This window comes from Tympanuchus pallidicinctus, unplaced genomic scaffold, assembly GCF_026119805.1.
Source record: "Tympanuchus pallidicinctus isolate F22 unplaced genomic scaffold, pur_lepc_1.0 scaffold18, whole genome shotgun sequence".
Lineage (NCBI taxonomy): Eukaryota > Metazoa > Chordata > Aves > Galliformes > Phasianidae > Tympanuchus > Tympanuchus pallidicinctus.
In genome coordinates this window covers 40,843-56,775 of record NW_026294699.1, presented here as the reverse complement: position 1 = coordinate 56,775, position 15,933 = coordinate 40,843, and the positions used below count along the sequence as shown (strand labels likewise).

Here is a 15,933-nt window from a genome sequence, read left to right as displayed (position 1 = left end):
AAAAAACAGCCAAACCGAAAACAAAGATACATTTAGTCTTTCCTCAGGTCAGAACCAGTAGTAGGTTGGTAGGTAAGACTGTGAGAACAAGTTAAATGGGTAGTAATACTTCTCCATGATGTTTCCATATATTTACATGAGATTTTCATTCATACATAGGTTAAGAATTTCCTGAGACAAAAGTTTCCCGGATATTTATTCCGTTGCCTTCCCTCCTTCTTCAAGAAATTCCCCAAGTTAATTGCGTTCAGGATGAGGAGCCACCTCTTCTTATTTATTCCAAAGCTGTCACTTTCTAGTTATTTCATAGCTACCATTGTCTAGTTTTATTTGACGTACCACAATTCTGGTGTTGGAAAATACAGTGAACCATAATTTCCTATCGAACTTTTCTAAATTATTTGTATTTTATTAGAGCTCTATAATATTGCATTTAAACCATGTATTTTGCAAGCTGAAAAGTCCTTTATTAACTGCTTGTGAAGACATCCTGTAGGGAACTTGCTTTATCAGGGGGCTTGGAGCAGATGGGCTCCAGAAGTCCCTTTTCAAACCCTACCATTCTGTAATTTTATAATTCTTTGCCTTTGTTCGTTCCAGTTTTTTGGTGTTTGTTTGTTTGTTTGTTTTTATCGGAATTATTTCCAGTTCTATTATGTCTTTCTGGAGTGGAGATCAGAAATCCAGGCATTGTATTCATAAGGGATGGGATCCATCTTGAGTTAAGTCACCTAAAGATGTTTTTATCCTTATTACTCTACTAATTATTCAGAATAATTCAACCACGTTTCTGACGTAATAGAGCACAGAGTGGATATTTTCATGGAATTACCTAAAGTAAGCCAAGACCACATTTCCCAGTAGTCATACTTAGCGTTTGGTCCTTTATAATTCGTGCCAAGACAGGCTGTCTCCCTTTGCCTTACTTCAGTTTTACTTACAATGAATTTCACCTGTTGCTTAGTTATCCAGCCTATTTCTTTACAATTGCTCCTGTAGATCTTGGCTCCAGTTTTCATTAGTCACAGAATCTAAATGCAAGGTGTAAGATCGTTTGTACTCCAAATAATTACTCTATTGTAGCTTAAATTGTCATACACTGCAAATGCAAATAAATGTAACTGATAATTTGATAGATAAAAGATGGAGGGCTAAGTTGAACTCATGTCTGTGGCAGAAAATTTGCATAGGTACAGATTGTTATCCTCTTCCTGTTTCTTTTCCAAGAGAAGAGAAATTGGAATATTGATATGTTGTGAGTGACAGCATTTGTGCTGCTGCTGGCCAGGGAGAGTGAATCTGGCAGTGCTCAGATTCCTTCCAGTCCAGCGATTCCTCCACATGGAACAGTGTCCGACTTGAGTAAAAAGGGGTTTTTGGTGGTGGTGGTGGTAAGGAGAAATACAGAAATGAAGGGAAGGGAAAGGAAGGGAAGGGAAGGGAAGCACTGAAGTAACAGTGGGAGAGCTAAATGAAAAAGAATACAAGGAAAACCAACATAGAATGTTTTAGCAGGGAGCAAATTTTGTTGTTGTAGAGGGAAAATTGCATAAAAGTGGACACCAAAGCCAAGGTGCTTCTATCCACTGTGCTCATAAGAAAACATTCTTCTGTAAATGATTAAGGCCTCCCATTCAAGACATTTTACCTACACCCATAGTAAAGAGTAAAAGATTGCCATCCAGGTTGACAGAAAAAAATCATAATCCTTGCTATGCTTGAAGATGTGATAAAAAGGCCATTTCCATTGCTTCTTCACTAGAAACCAAATGAGAAACAAACAAAATGTCTCCAAGGAGGACATCTCTCTTGCCTCCAAAGTCTGAAAGATTCCCAAAGATAGCTGAGAGCTACATGGTTGTCCAAACTGCCTTTCCACACTGAATTGCCTATATTTGCCTGTGAAATTATGGAAGGTCCTTTAAGCCATTGTTTTGTCAAATCAGGGATCTGCAAGGAAAAACAAATCTTACTAAATTTTGAAATTACCAATGTCGTTGCAGGTCTTCAAAACGTCAAAAGAACAGACATGGAAAAAAGCATTTCACAGTGAATTCATCAACAAAAGGAGTGTGTGCTGGTGACAGTTGTGAAATACATGTGCATTTTTACTGAAATAGGCTAAGTTGATAGCAGGATTTTTGAAGAGTAAGGAGATGAGCTATAGGTGTCAGATGATCAATAAAAGATGAGAATGCTTTTAGGATTAGCATCAGAAAACTGTTACAAGGCAGTACGAGTGAAAGAAGAGATGCAACCTTCGTATGAATATGATATGGACAAATACACAAAGGCGCCGTTGCACACCTGTAGCTGCTCTTTTATTTCCTTCATGCTTTCACTCTGCACCATTTTTCCCCTGCTCTGAGTGAGAGACATCTGAGTCAAGTGTGCTGAGTTAAAAACATTCTGGTGCAACCTTAAATAATCACTGGGATGGGTCAGACAACCCACTAGATCCCAGGCCCATGGACCCAGAGAAAGAACCCAATCCATCTCCTGCAGATGAAACAGCTGCTACTCTGAGTAGTCTTTCTTGTATTTCTGCAGTCTCTGCTAGGATCCTTCATTAGAAAGACGCAGTCTCAAAAGGTAATACACAAAGCAGGTCTGATACCTTATTTCATGCATGATGTCTTTTTTCTTTTCTTCCCTAAAGATAAATTCATCCTCTTTCTTCACTTCTCAGATCTCACACAGAGACATTTTTAGCATCTATCACTATTAGTAAGCTATAAATGGGCAGATATGGGGAACAAAGTAGGTACCTCAGCAGGTAAGCATTTTTCCCCTACTCCAGGGAAGGTGATGGAGCTGATTGTCTTGAGGGAGACCATGCGGCACGTGTGGGGTGACCGGGGGGGGGATCAGGCCCAGCAGCATGGATTTGTGAAGGGCAGGTCCTGTTTGACCAACCTGATCTCCTTTATGATGCGGTGACCCATCTGGTGGATGAGGGAAAGGCTGTTGATGTGCTCTACCTAGACTTCAGCAAAGCCTTTGACACCATCTCCCACAGCATCTCCTGCAGAAGCTGGCAGCCAGAGGCTTGGATGGCTGCACTCTTGGCTGGGTGAGGAGCTGGAGGGCCGGGCACAGAGAGTGGTGGTGAATGGAGTCAAATCCAGCTGGCGACCGGTCGTGAGCGGTGTTCCCCAGGGGTCGGTGCTGGGCCTGTCCTCTTCAATATCTTTATTGATGACCTGGATGAGGGCATCGAGTGCAGCCTCAGTAAATTCACAGATGACACCAAATTGGCTGGAAGTGTGGATCTGCCTGGGGGTAGCGAGGCCCTACAGAGGGACCTGGACAGGCTGGAGAGCTGGGCTGAAGCCAATGGGATGAGTTTCAACAAGGCCAAATGCTGGGTCCTGCACTTCGGCCACAACAACCCCAGGCGACGCTGCAGGCTTGGGGCGGTGTGGCTGGAGGACGGCGTAGAGGAAATGGACCTGGGGGTATTGATGGATGCTGGGCTGAACATGAGCCACAGTGTGCCCAGGTGGCCAAGAAGGCCAATGGCAGCCTGGCTTGCATCAGAAACAGCGTTGCAAGCAGGAGCAGAGAGGTGATTGTTCCCCTGTATTCAGCACTGGTGAGGCCGCACCTCGAGTGCTGTGTCCAGTTTTGGGCCCCTCACTGCAAGAAAGATATTGAGGCCCTGGAACGTGTTCAAAGGAGGGCAACAAAGCTGGTGAGGGGTCTGGAACACAGGCCATATGAGGAGAGGCTGAAGGAGCTGGGAATGTTCAGCCTGGAGAAGAGGAGGCTCAGGGGAGACCTCATTGCTCTCTATGACTGCCTGAAGGGAGGCTGTAGTGAGCTGGGGGTCGGCCTCTGCTCTCGTGTCATCAGTGATAGGACCAGAGGGAATGGCTTCAAGCTACAGCAGGGGAGATTCAGGCTGGACATGAGGAAGTATTACTTCTCAGAAAGGGTGGTCAGGCAGTGGAATGGATGCCCAGGGAGGTGGTGGAGTCACCAAGCCTGGGGGTGTTCAAGGAAAGGCTGGATGTTGTGTTGAGGGATGTGGTTCAGTGGGAGCTGTTGGTAAGAGGTGAACGGTTGGACTGGAGGGGCTTTGAGCTCTGTTCCAACCTCAGTGATTCTGTGATTCTATGATTCTAAGTGCAACACTTTGCACTTGATTTTGCTGAACATCATTACTTTCTTGTGGGAAAAATTTTCAAGCCTGTTCAAATCCTTCCAGGTGGCATCCCTTTCTTCTGTTATATCACCTGTACCACTTGATGTTGTGTGCAAACTTGCTGAGGGTGCACTTGATCCCATCATCTATGTCTATTAATAAAGTTGTTAAAGAGCACTACTCCCAAGAGATACTACTGGAAGTCGCTACTCCTCACCAGCCTCCACCTGTTGACCACAACCCACAGGCTGTGACTTTTGAATCAATTCCTTATCCACCAAATAGTTCACCCTTTGAATCCATAACTCTCCAGTGTAGAGATAAGGTTGTGAAATGAGACCACATCAAAGACCTTGCAGATGTTCAGATCACACAACCCTTCGCTGACTTGTTTGAACTCAATCATTTTATCACTTCATAGTTATGCTGTGTATTGCTACAGTTGTTGAAAAAAGGACTGATTACTAAGGAATACTCCAAAATATTCCAGCACTTAAAGTATGAGACTTCACCAAGCACTGCAAAAAAACTGGGCTTTGTAATTCTCTGGTTCATCCAATTTGCACGTGTAGGACAGATTTGGGTTTTGCTAAACTGCATGAATGAGGGAATATTTTACTCCATACACAATTGTATGTTTCACAGTTTAGATTCTTGCAAGGCTTTCTATAGGTCTCCTTTGAGACTCTGAATTAACAGGCTAAATAAAAGGTTTTGCTTCATGAAATATATTAATACCTTACAAGTAGGTATTTCTGTTCTTTCACAGTTCCCTGAATGAGTACATTCTGGTACACAGACATTGTTCTTTGTTTCTTCGGGATTATGGGAGGAAATGTGCCACACAATGGGATGTGCCTGTGGAAAACACACGACTAAAAGGAGTGGTGGTGAATGGAGCTAAATGCAGCTGGCGACCTGTCACGAGTGCTATTCCCCAGGGCTCGGTGCTGGGCCTGTCCTCTTCAATATCTTGATTGATGACCTGGATGAGGGCATCGCGTGCACCCTCAGTAAATTTGCAGATGACACCAAATGGGCTGGAAGTGTGGATCTGCCTGGGGGTAGCGAGGCCCTACAGAGGGACCTGGACAGGCTGGAGAGCTGGGCTGAAGCCAATGGGATGAGTTTCAACAAGACCAAATGCCAGAATCACTGACCCTGGAGGTGTTCAAGGAATGGTTGCATTTTGTGTTGAGGAACATGACTTAGTGAGTACTATTGGTGATAGGTGGATGGTTGGATTGGATGATCTTGAAGGTCTTTTCCAACCTTGGCGATTCTGTGATTCTGTGATTCCTGTACTTCAGCCACAAAAGCCCCAGGCTTGGGGTGGAGTGGCTGGAAGACTGTAGAGGAAAAAGACCTGGGAAAAGACACTGAAGCTCTGGAGCGGGTTCAAAGAAGGGCAACAAAGAAAGTGAGGGGTCTGGAGCACAGGGCTTATGAGGAGCAGCTGAAGGAGCTGGGAATGTTCAGTCTGGAGAAGAGGAGGCTCAGGAGTGACCTCATTGCTCTCTATAACTTCCTGAAGGGAGGTTGCAGTGAGCTGGGGGTCAGCTTTTTCTTTCGTGTAACTGGTGATAGAACTAGAGGGAATGGCTTCAAGCTGCACCAGAGATTCAGGCTGGATGTTAGGAAATACTGCTTCTCTGTAAGAGTGGTCAGGCACTGGAATGGGCTGTTCAGAAAGGTGATGGTGTCACCGACCCTGGAGGCGTTCAAGGAATGTTTCAAGGATTTTGTGTTGAGGGACGTGGTTTAGTGAGAACTGTTGGTGATAGGTGGATGTTGGATTGGATGATCTTGTAGGTCTTTTCCAACTTTGGTGTTTGTGTGCTTCTGTGATACTGTGAAAGCAGTTCTGTGAGCAAGATTTATTGATGTCACATTTGAGTTTGCAGCTCACCTTCTTTGTATTGGTCATTTGGTGTTTCCAGACCTGCTTAAATTTGATTGCAGTTATGTGTTTATTTTCCAGGTGTTTTTTTTTTAATTTATTTTGTTTGTTCATTTATTTATTTCCTGTGGCATGGTCATCTTTTCAGTGTAGTTTGTAATTTGTTGTGCAACATTTCACTTCATTCTATTCTTAAATCCTCATCACTACATTGCTGTTATTAGAATGCTGACTACACTCTTTTTCACTGAAAGCAAAGCTCTGGATTTTAGTAACACTTTCTCCTTTTTTTTTTTCTTTTTCTTTTTTTCTTTTTTTTTTTTTTTTAACGTGTATGATAGTCTATCCAGAAAGCTGCTAAATCTAAGAACTTTTTGCATAACAAATTCAGTATATTGTTCAGCAATATGTTCTTGAAAGTGAAGCCGAAACATAATTCATATTCTTTGTTCCAGCAAGTTTTCAAAAGAACATTTTGAGTTCAAGATAAGTGAATGTTTGTACAGCAAGGTAAAGGTGCTTTTCATACTGCTTTCTCGTGCACACAGCTAATTTGGAAGTATGCAAAATTGTTTTAGAGGCAGAATGTTCTTGTTTCACAGTATTGCACATATGCAATCCTGCATTCAAGATGGAGGAAACCTGCCTAGGTATTTTTATTACTTGAAGAACTGTAGGAAATAAACATTGTAAGTTCTGTCTCCATTTCAAATCCTGTTATTTCAGTCTGATTTTACTCACTTTATAGTAGGCCGCTTCGTTAGTACTTGGCGAATTAAAACATTGGATAGACTGAAGTTGCTATCCATATTTTTGCCATTAATAATAATAACCATTGGAATTGTGAAACCCTGATTATTTTGATTTATTTTCTGTTCAAGTGAAACCCCCGCTGAAATCAAAGATTTGACTAAGGCTTTCAATTTTTTTCTATTTTAATCATCCACTCCTGCACTCTTTCTTACCACACCTTCCATTTTTTCGACTTCATAACCTTCATTATTTTAATATTAAGCTTTAACATGCACGCTTTATTCTAACTCTTAGCTTGCTTAGTTTATAATTAGGAAAAAAATCATGCTGAACAATAGCAAATGTGTTTATATTGTCGTTTGGAGAAACTGATAGATCCTAAGCCTTTTCACACGTACGTTTCTCATTAATTCTTACAATTTTGGAAAAAAATATATAGAAGCCTTGTAATGACAACATATTCTCATGGCAACTGGGCTTATTAGCATCTCAGTGGATATTCTTTTTCATGTATTTTATTATTTTATTTGCCTGAAGTATGCCAGCCATTTGAATCTCCGAGGCCGTGCATTAACCTACAGCTACCATCTAAACTATCACAAACTGCTGTTCTGAACACTGATTGTTCAGCAGTGTTAAGCTCAAGGAGCAGATCAATGCAAAGAATAGATTACTTTGTATTGTACTTAGTTATGTCAATATGTTGTATCTAGCATGCACTGTGCACTGCTGTAACTTTCTGAAATATCTGTAACATTCCAGTTATTTACAGTGACTTTGGAGTCTCTTTACATATAGTGAGTAAATATTATCATGAAAATTCCCCAAATATCTCTTCTGCATTCATCTGTCATGCTTTTGCTTGCTATCAAAAAATCACATGGAATGTTTATAAAGGATGTTATGTGCTGAAGGTGTATAAATTGTTTCCTTCCACGTAACAGACATGCACACTGACAATTGATTCCTGAGAAGACTATTGACAATAAAATAAGTATTTCACTGAAGTAAAACCCAATGCATGTTCAAGGTTTATAGACATTCTATTAGATATAATTCCATATAAAAATGAATTCACACTGCTAAATTTTCAGATGCAGGAAAAAAATAACTGAATGTTTGTGGAGAGTTTAACTGGTAGCAAAATACAGGTAGAAGCCCAAAAATTACATCCTAAGCTATTCCACATTATCTTCAAATCCCTTACAATCTTTCATTCTTATTCTTTAAAAGACAAATAGTACATTTTTCAGTCAAATTGACTTAATTGGTTAGGTGTTGTTAAACTCATATTCAGTGCACTGAAATGTTACAGTCTGCAATAACTTAGAACACTATTTCAACTGTATCTAAATGACATTATTGTAAGAAAAAAAAATTAGTCAAATTGTTGCTCCACCATCAGGGTTGAGGTAATAACACGTGACTATTTATAATAACAATAACAATAGTTGTAAAAAAATCTGCACTACTTCTGGGCTATGAAGACAATCTCTGTATCCAGTACAAGAATTTAGGATCAGCCTATTATTTTTATACCATGATTTATAGTACCGTCATTCAAATCCTGAACAAAATAAAACTTCACTTCTTACTTTGGCCTCTACCATCTGAAGAAAATCATTTATTTTGCGCTCAGTCATGGTATATGCACTGACACCGAGCACAGCACTGCTGTTCTTCGCTCAGTTCATACACTCAAACAGAAATAGCTTACAGTACATTTTAGACATAATGGCAGCGTAACACCAGCAGGGATTGAACTTGTGATACCTAACAAAATCATTCACTTACATTAAAATATGTAGCTCTTTTATCCAAGACTGGAGCAGACCATACCATATGAATTATACAGTTAGTATTAGTGCTGTAAAAATACTACACTGGGAATGATCTTTGCGTAGATATATTTCTATAGGACTTTGGTTTACAACCTCATTCACGTAGGAGACTAAGACACTATGCTGCTGTTAGAGAAAATAGATTTATTGTTCACAAAGAGCTACTGCTGAGGAATGTTAAAGTCACCTTTAAATCAGTAGTATTAGAGAAAAGTAAATTAAAATCTTGTGGCAAAAGTTATTCCAGGTAATCATAATAAAATAAATTAGCTATCAATTCCAAATAATGTGCTCTATCTTTTCTCTAGTAAAACATTTCTGATTGCTTACACACTGAATAGAAATAAAATATCATCCTTAAAAAAAAAAAAAACAAACAAAAAACCAACAATCTTTCCAATAATGACCTAGTTCAAGGAAAAGGAAAAGGAAGAGGAAAAGAAAAGGAAAAGAAAAGGAAAAGGAAAAGGAAAATAAAAAGAAAAAGGAAAAAGCTGGACACTGCTCTGAAACGTGGACACTCACAACTCCTTGGTGCCAGATGGATTGCATCCTGGAGTGCTAAGGGAGTTGGTGGATGTGGTTGCCAAACCACACTCCATCATCTTTCAACAGTCCTGGCTAACTGGGAATGTCCAGGTGGTCTGGAGACTGGCAGATATGAAGACCATCTTCAGAAAGGGCCAGGAAGATGATTCTGGTAGCTACACACCTATCAGTCTCACCTTGGTGCCATGGAAGGTCGTGAAACGGATAATCTTGGGAGCCACCGTGGATCAATTAAAGGTCAGCCATGGGATCAGGCCCAGACAGTATGGGTCTATGAATGGAAGATCCTGTCTGACAAACCTGATTTCGTTCTAGGACAGGGTGACCTGCTTAGTGGATGAAGGTAAGGCTGTTGATGTGGTCTTCAGTAAAGTCTTTGACACTGCCCACCACAGCATCCTCGTGGAGAAGCTGGCTGCCGTGGTTTGGATGGGCATTTGCTCTGCTGGATGAAACATTGGCTGGATGGCCGAACTCAAAGAGCTGTGGTCAGTGGAGTTAAGTCTGGTTGGAGGCCAGTCACGAGCATTGTCCCCCAGGGCTCTGTTCTAGGGCCGCTTCTGTTTAACATCCTGATTAACGATCTTGATGAGGGGATGAGTGCACCCTCAGTAAGTTTGCCGATAACACCAAGTTGGTAGGGAGTGTTGTTCTGCCAGAAGGAGGAAAGGCATTACAGAGGGACCTGAATCGATGAGCCAAGGTAAACTGTATGAGTTTCAAAAGAACCAAGTGTCAGATCCAGCATTTTGGCCACAACAACCCCAGGCAACCCCAGGCTTGGGAGGAGTGGCTGGAAAACCGCCTGACAGAAAGGGACCTTGGTGTGCTGATGGACAGTTGGCTGAATATGAGCCAGCAGTGTGCCCAGGTAGCCAAGAAAGCCAATGGCTTGTATCAGGAATGGTGAGCATTTGAAATCTGTAAGTAAACCAGGAGATGATTAGACAAGCCGCCTGGAATTTGAGGACAGTCAGTTACTGATAAACCATGATGACAGATAGCCAACAATGCTTTCAAAATATCAGTGTGCTTTCAGAATTGTTTTCAGGCACAATATTTCTAAAGACCTATTCTTATGTTTCTTATCTGTCACACTGGTACTTGTAAAATGCTATTGAGATTGTGGTTTGCAGCCTTTAACACATCAGCTAACATAATTTCATACTATATAACTAATATGCATTTAATTTCTGGTTAATGCCTTTGAATTACAGTAGTAGCACTGAGGACCATTACTGCTGATGGGCACAGAGGCCGGACACATGGGCAGCATGAAAGAAATATAATAGATGTATGGGCTTACTTAGCTACTGTCAAGTGCAGAGACACTACGATAAACATTAAACTTTACATGAGTACCAATCTAATGTTTTAGTCCATGTTATTGTAAATACTGCAAAGTAGGTTATGTAGAAGACCTGTGCTGCAGCTTTTTCACATTTCTCTAGCTGCATGGATAATTAGACTTCATGCAGGTTGAACATTGGATGGTAGAATGATCTTGGTAGAACTTAAGTGGCCATTTGTCCCCTGAATAATGGAAGTAGGTTTTTAAAACAGTTCAATGAAAGGTATGAACTCGTATTTCTACATCCACTAATACAGCATAATAGACAATTTCTATTTATTTTTTTAAATTGCTGTGATACAAAATGTACCTCAAAGTACAGTTAGTAAATCTTCAGGCAAGCTTGGAGAAATTTAATACGTATATAATACATGATGCATACATGATGCAACACAACATCTTGTGAAGTGTTAAAACTGGATTTTGACTTCCATTCATTTTAATACTGTTCAAAGAAACATTAAAAAACAATTAAAGAGTGACAGTAAACATGAAAATGAGGGGATGAGTTCAGGAATGTAAGCAAGTATCTTTTCTAATCACAGCTAGATAATTCTGGTGACTTCTTCATGCTCTCTTTTTTCCTGTTATCTCAGTTCTGTTTAAGCTAGCTAAATATCGAGTAATCATTGAATCTGAGCAAGCTCTACTAATTCAAGTGAAGAGTTATACAACGACTACTGTACCTGTTACACTGAGTAATGCATTCTTATATGTCAGTATATAGAAAGTTTATGTGAAGAAGATACCAAATTCAGCACTTGTATTAAGTAGCTCAAATTTTCAGCAAAGACTCAGTATAAGAACATTTGCATATACATTTACCATTCCTTTAAACAGAGAAAATTAATATTAGGAAAATGATGTTCTCAACCTCTCTTTATTTTTGTATTTGATCTTAAGAAAACTAACACTAACTCTTTCTGTTATCGTAACTCCAACTCACATATTTCACAGAGCCACAGAACTGTAGGGTCCGGAAGGAACCTCTAGAGATCATCTAGTCCAACTTCCCTGCAACGCATGCTCCCTTGACCAGGTTGCACAGCCAGGCATCAAGGTGTGTCTTGACATTTCCAGAGAAGGAGACTCCACAGCCTCTCTGGGCAGCCTGTTCCAGTGCTCCACTACCCTTACTGTCAAGAAGTTCTTATGCTCATGTGTGTGGAACGTCCTGTGCTTCAGTTTGTGGCCATCTCCCCTTCTTTTATCACCAAGCACTGTTGAAAAGAGCCTGGCCTTGTTTGTTTGCTTTCCTCGCCTTAGATATTTATAGGCACTGACCAGCTCCCCTCTGAGTCTTTTTTTCTCAAGGCTGAACAGCCCTGGGTCGCTCAACCTTTCCTCATAAGAAAGGTGCTTCAAGCCTTTTATCACCTTTATGGCCCTTCACTGGACTCCTTCCAGGAGATCCCTGTCTTACTTACCTGTTTCACTTTATGTCTTTGCTAAAACAAGCAACCTAATAACAGTAACAATGACAACAACAACAAACAACAACAGTAATTATAACAACAATAATAATTCAACATAGCAAATGTTGCACTTACCATATATAAGGCTGGGATGCAGTTCTGCATATACTGGAAATCTCACTTGCATCTTGCCTTCACAAGATTTCCAGAATTTTAGAATAAATATGGCAGCATAAACTCAGTTGAAGAATTCGGGAGGAATTTCTGATGCTACAGTAATATTCCCACAAGACAGTCAGGATATCATCATTATTTTTAATGAATATTCACATTGAACTTCCAGCTCACAAAAGATGCTATCATTATTTCTTGAAAGGTGGTGGGTTTTTAAATATATTATGACACTTTTTTCCTTTCAGAAGATGTACTTATAAAAATACCTGCATTATTCAGTTTTGATCAGATCCATATGAATACTGTATGCATAATTCCACTCTAAAATAGAAGTTTTCCAGTAGTATAAACATATCATTCTGAAGAGTAATTAGATACAGAAAATAAAATACGATCAATGTTGAGAACTTAGAGAAGTGCAGATAAACAAGTGCTCATGACGTTTTTCAACAGATGGTTAGAAGAAATCAGAATATCCTTCTAGATTTTCTCTTCTAGGTTCAGAATATACAATTACAGTTTTTATAATTCAAACCGAGAAAAATGTAGAATCAAGAAGGCTTCAGCAGATCAACAATCATCCTTTAAAATAATTTTGTAAACACATAAAAGCATTTTATTCAAACTTAGACACAGTTCCAAAAATCCTTTTTTTTTCCTCTCTGTAATCATATATACTTGTTTATTTGCTAAAAATCTAACAGTGGATTTTTTTTTTTTTTTCCAGTGAATGACATAATATTATTGTTTCTTCTTTGGCTTTGAACTACTATTCAGAATTGTAGCCAGTGTCAACAGCTCCTCTAATTTCAGGTCCGAGGTTTCTTATTCTCTGGTCATCATTCACAGCTATAATTTGAAAATACTTCCCTGTCCTTCACTGAGTCCTTTTAAAGCACTTCAGGTAAGTGCAGTAAAGGAAGACAGAGTGAGTACAGTTCAACCATAAATAGTTTTTCATTCTTATAATACACTTGGGATGAGAGAGCAGAAGATGACAGTGACCCAAGTAGCAATCACTAACTAGCATTAATTTACAGAAGAAAAAAATAAAAAATAATAATAAAAAAAGAGAGAGATCAGTACAGGAGCTTAACCAGAAAGGTATCTTACGCAGACCTTGGAAGTTGGAAATCAATAAATAACAAGAAATCCAGTAAACTTGAGAGTAGGAAGAGAGTTGCAGGGATGGTGGTGATACAACTGGATATCTTAGATTGTGATGAAGGCTGAGCCTCGGGAAAATCTAAAATAATTCCTTCTTTTATCCATAGGACTTCAGGTTGATTCAGTGATATCAGAATGGATATAAAAGGCAGCAGGACTAAGATTCCATCGGGAACAATAAATCTTGTATGTACTGCTTTTCCAGTTCAAGTATCTTCAATTAATAGAGTGTAAAAAAAAAACTTTTCTGGGCAGCCTGTTCCAACAGCTCTCCACTCTCTCAATGAAATAGTTGCCTGACATCTAATATGAACTTCCCTTCTTTTAGTTTAAAACGGTTCCCCATTGCTCTATCACTGTTCATCCATGTGAAATTTGACTTCCACTCCTGCTAATAAGCTCCATTTAAGTATTGGAAGGCCACAACGAAGTCTGCCCTCAGCCTATTCTTCTCTGGGTTGAACAAGCCAAGCTCCCTCAGCCTTTCTTTGTAGGAGTGGTGCTCCATCCCTCTGATTGCCTTCATGGCCCTCCTCTGGACCCATTTCACACAGAATCACAGAATCACAGAATCACCCGGGTTGGAAGGGACCTCAAGGATCATGTAGTTCCAACCCCCCTGCCTAGCAGGGCCACCAAACGTACACATTCAGATCAGGTTGCCCAGGACCCCGTCCAACCTGGCCTTGAACACGTCCAAGGACGGGGCATCCACAACCTCCCTGGGCAGCCCGTTCCAGGGCCTGACTGCTCTCCTTGTGAAGAACTTCCCCCTAACATCCAACCTCAATCTTCCCTCCTTCAACTTGGATCCATTTCCCCTCATCCTGCTGTTGTCAGCCCTTCTGAAGCGTTGACTCCCCTCCTGGCTGTAGGTTCCCTTCAGGTATTGATAGGCTGCCATGAGGTCACCTCGCAGCTTCTCTTCTCCAGGCTGAACAAGCCCAACTCCCTCAGCCTGTCCTCATAGGGGAGGTGCTCCAGCCCCCTGATCATCTTAGTCGCCCTCCTCTGGACCCTTTCCAAGATCTCTATGTCTTTCAAAAGACATATGCGGACATATAAAAGACATATTATATATTTCAAAAGCTCTACATATAATTGCAGTATATATATTGCACTCATATATTGGGTTATTGGCGTTCCTTTATACCTCACCTAGCGCAGCTGCTAAGGCCACTATACAGACTCACAAAAAACGGGCAGCTATGGGACTGGGGGAAAACCGAATAGGATGCTTTCCAACAAGCAAAACTGGCAGTTAAACAAGCTCAGGCATTGGGTATATTTGATTCTACCCTCCCAGCTGAGTTGGATGTTCATGTTACTCAAGATGGCTTTGGTTGGGGCCTGTGGCAACGCCAGAGCTCTGTTCGGACCCCCATTCGTTTCTGGTCTCAGATTTGACTCAGAGCAGAAGAAAGATACAGTATGATTGAAAAATAGTTATTGGCTGCCTATTCGGCATGACAGGCAGAGCCAATAACTCAAACAGCTGCAATTATAGTCAAGACCACTCTGCCAATGCAGGGGTGGGTGAAAGATCTGACCCACCTTCCTAAGACAGGGGTGGCCCAAGCACAAACAGTGGCATGATGGGTCGCCTATCTCAGCCAAAGGAGCAGTCTGTCTTCATCACCCTTGAAAGAAGAACTCCAGAAGATCCTAGGCCCAGTTACATATCGCAGTGATGCACCAAAAGAAATACTGGTCGCTCTACCAGAGAAGAGTCCTGTTCAGGAGGGAAAATATCCTATCCCTGAAGATGCCTGGTACACAGATTGGTCCAGCAAGGGCAACCCGAGCAAGTGGAGAGCAATAGCATACCATCCTTCCACCGAGACAACCTGGTTCAATGAGGGGGATGGTCAGAGCAGCCAATGGGCAGAACTGCGAGCCGTGTGGATGGTTATAACCAAGGAACCCGGTGATGGTATCCTGAACATCTGCACAGATAGTTGGGCTGTGTACCGGGGGCTCACTCTTTGGATTGCACAGTGGGCCACCCAGGAATGGACTATCCACGCCCGACCGATCTGGGGAAAAGACATGTGGTTAGATATATGGAATACGGTCAAACACAGGACTGTATGTGTCTACCACGTTTCTGGCAATCAGCCCCTACAGTCACCGGAAAACGATGAAGCCGACACACTGGCCTGAGTTCGATGGATTGAGAATTCACCATCTGAGAACATCGCCCGCTGGTTACATCAGAAGCTACGGCATGCTGGACAAAAGACAATGTGGGCAGCTGCTAAAGCATGAGGACTGCCCATACAACTATCTGATATTGTCCAGGCATGCCAGGATTGCGACGCTTGCTCCAAGATGAGACCGAGATCGTTGCCCGAAACAACAGCCCATCTTGCTAGGGGACACAATCCTCTCCAGCGATGGCAGGTCGATTACATTGGGCCCCTTCCTCTTTCCGAAGGGGCAAGATACGCCCTGACCTGTGTCGACACTGCAAGTGGGCTACTGCGGGCCTATCCAATACCGAAAGCAAACGAGGCATATACCATCAAGGCACTCACTAAACTGATGTCTGCCTACGGGACACCTCAAGTCATCGAGAGCGACCAAGGGACTCATTTTACCAGTGCAATGATACAGCGCTGGGCAGAAGAAAATAA

General features: G+C 41.3%; 1 long non-coding RNA gene across 1 annotated transcript; it reads right to left on the bottom strand.

Annotated features, from left to right (window-relative positions):
- Positions 1-1,686: 1,686 nt before the first annotated feature.
- LOC128078834 (uncharacterized) lies at positions 1,687-5,702 on the bottom strand. The gene is made up of 2 exons (XR_008205876.1): positions 5,655-5,702; positions 1,687-3,781 (listed from the first exon to the last, which is right to left on the bottom strand). It is a non-coding gene; the product is annotated as an uncharacterized LOC128078834 (long non-coding RNA).
- Between the last annotated feature and the right edge of the window lie 10,231 nt (positions 5,703-15,933).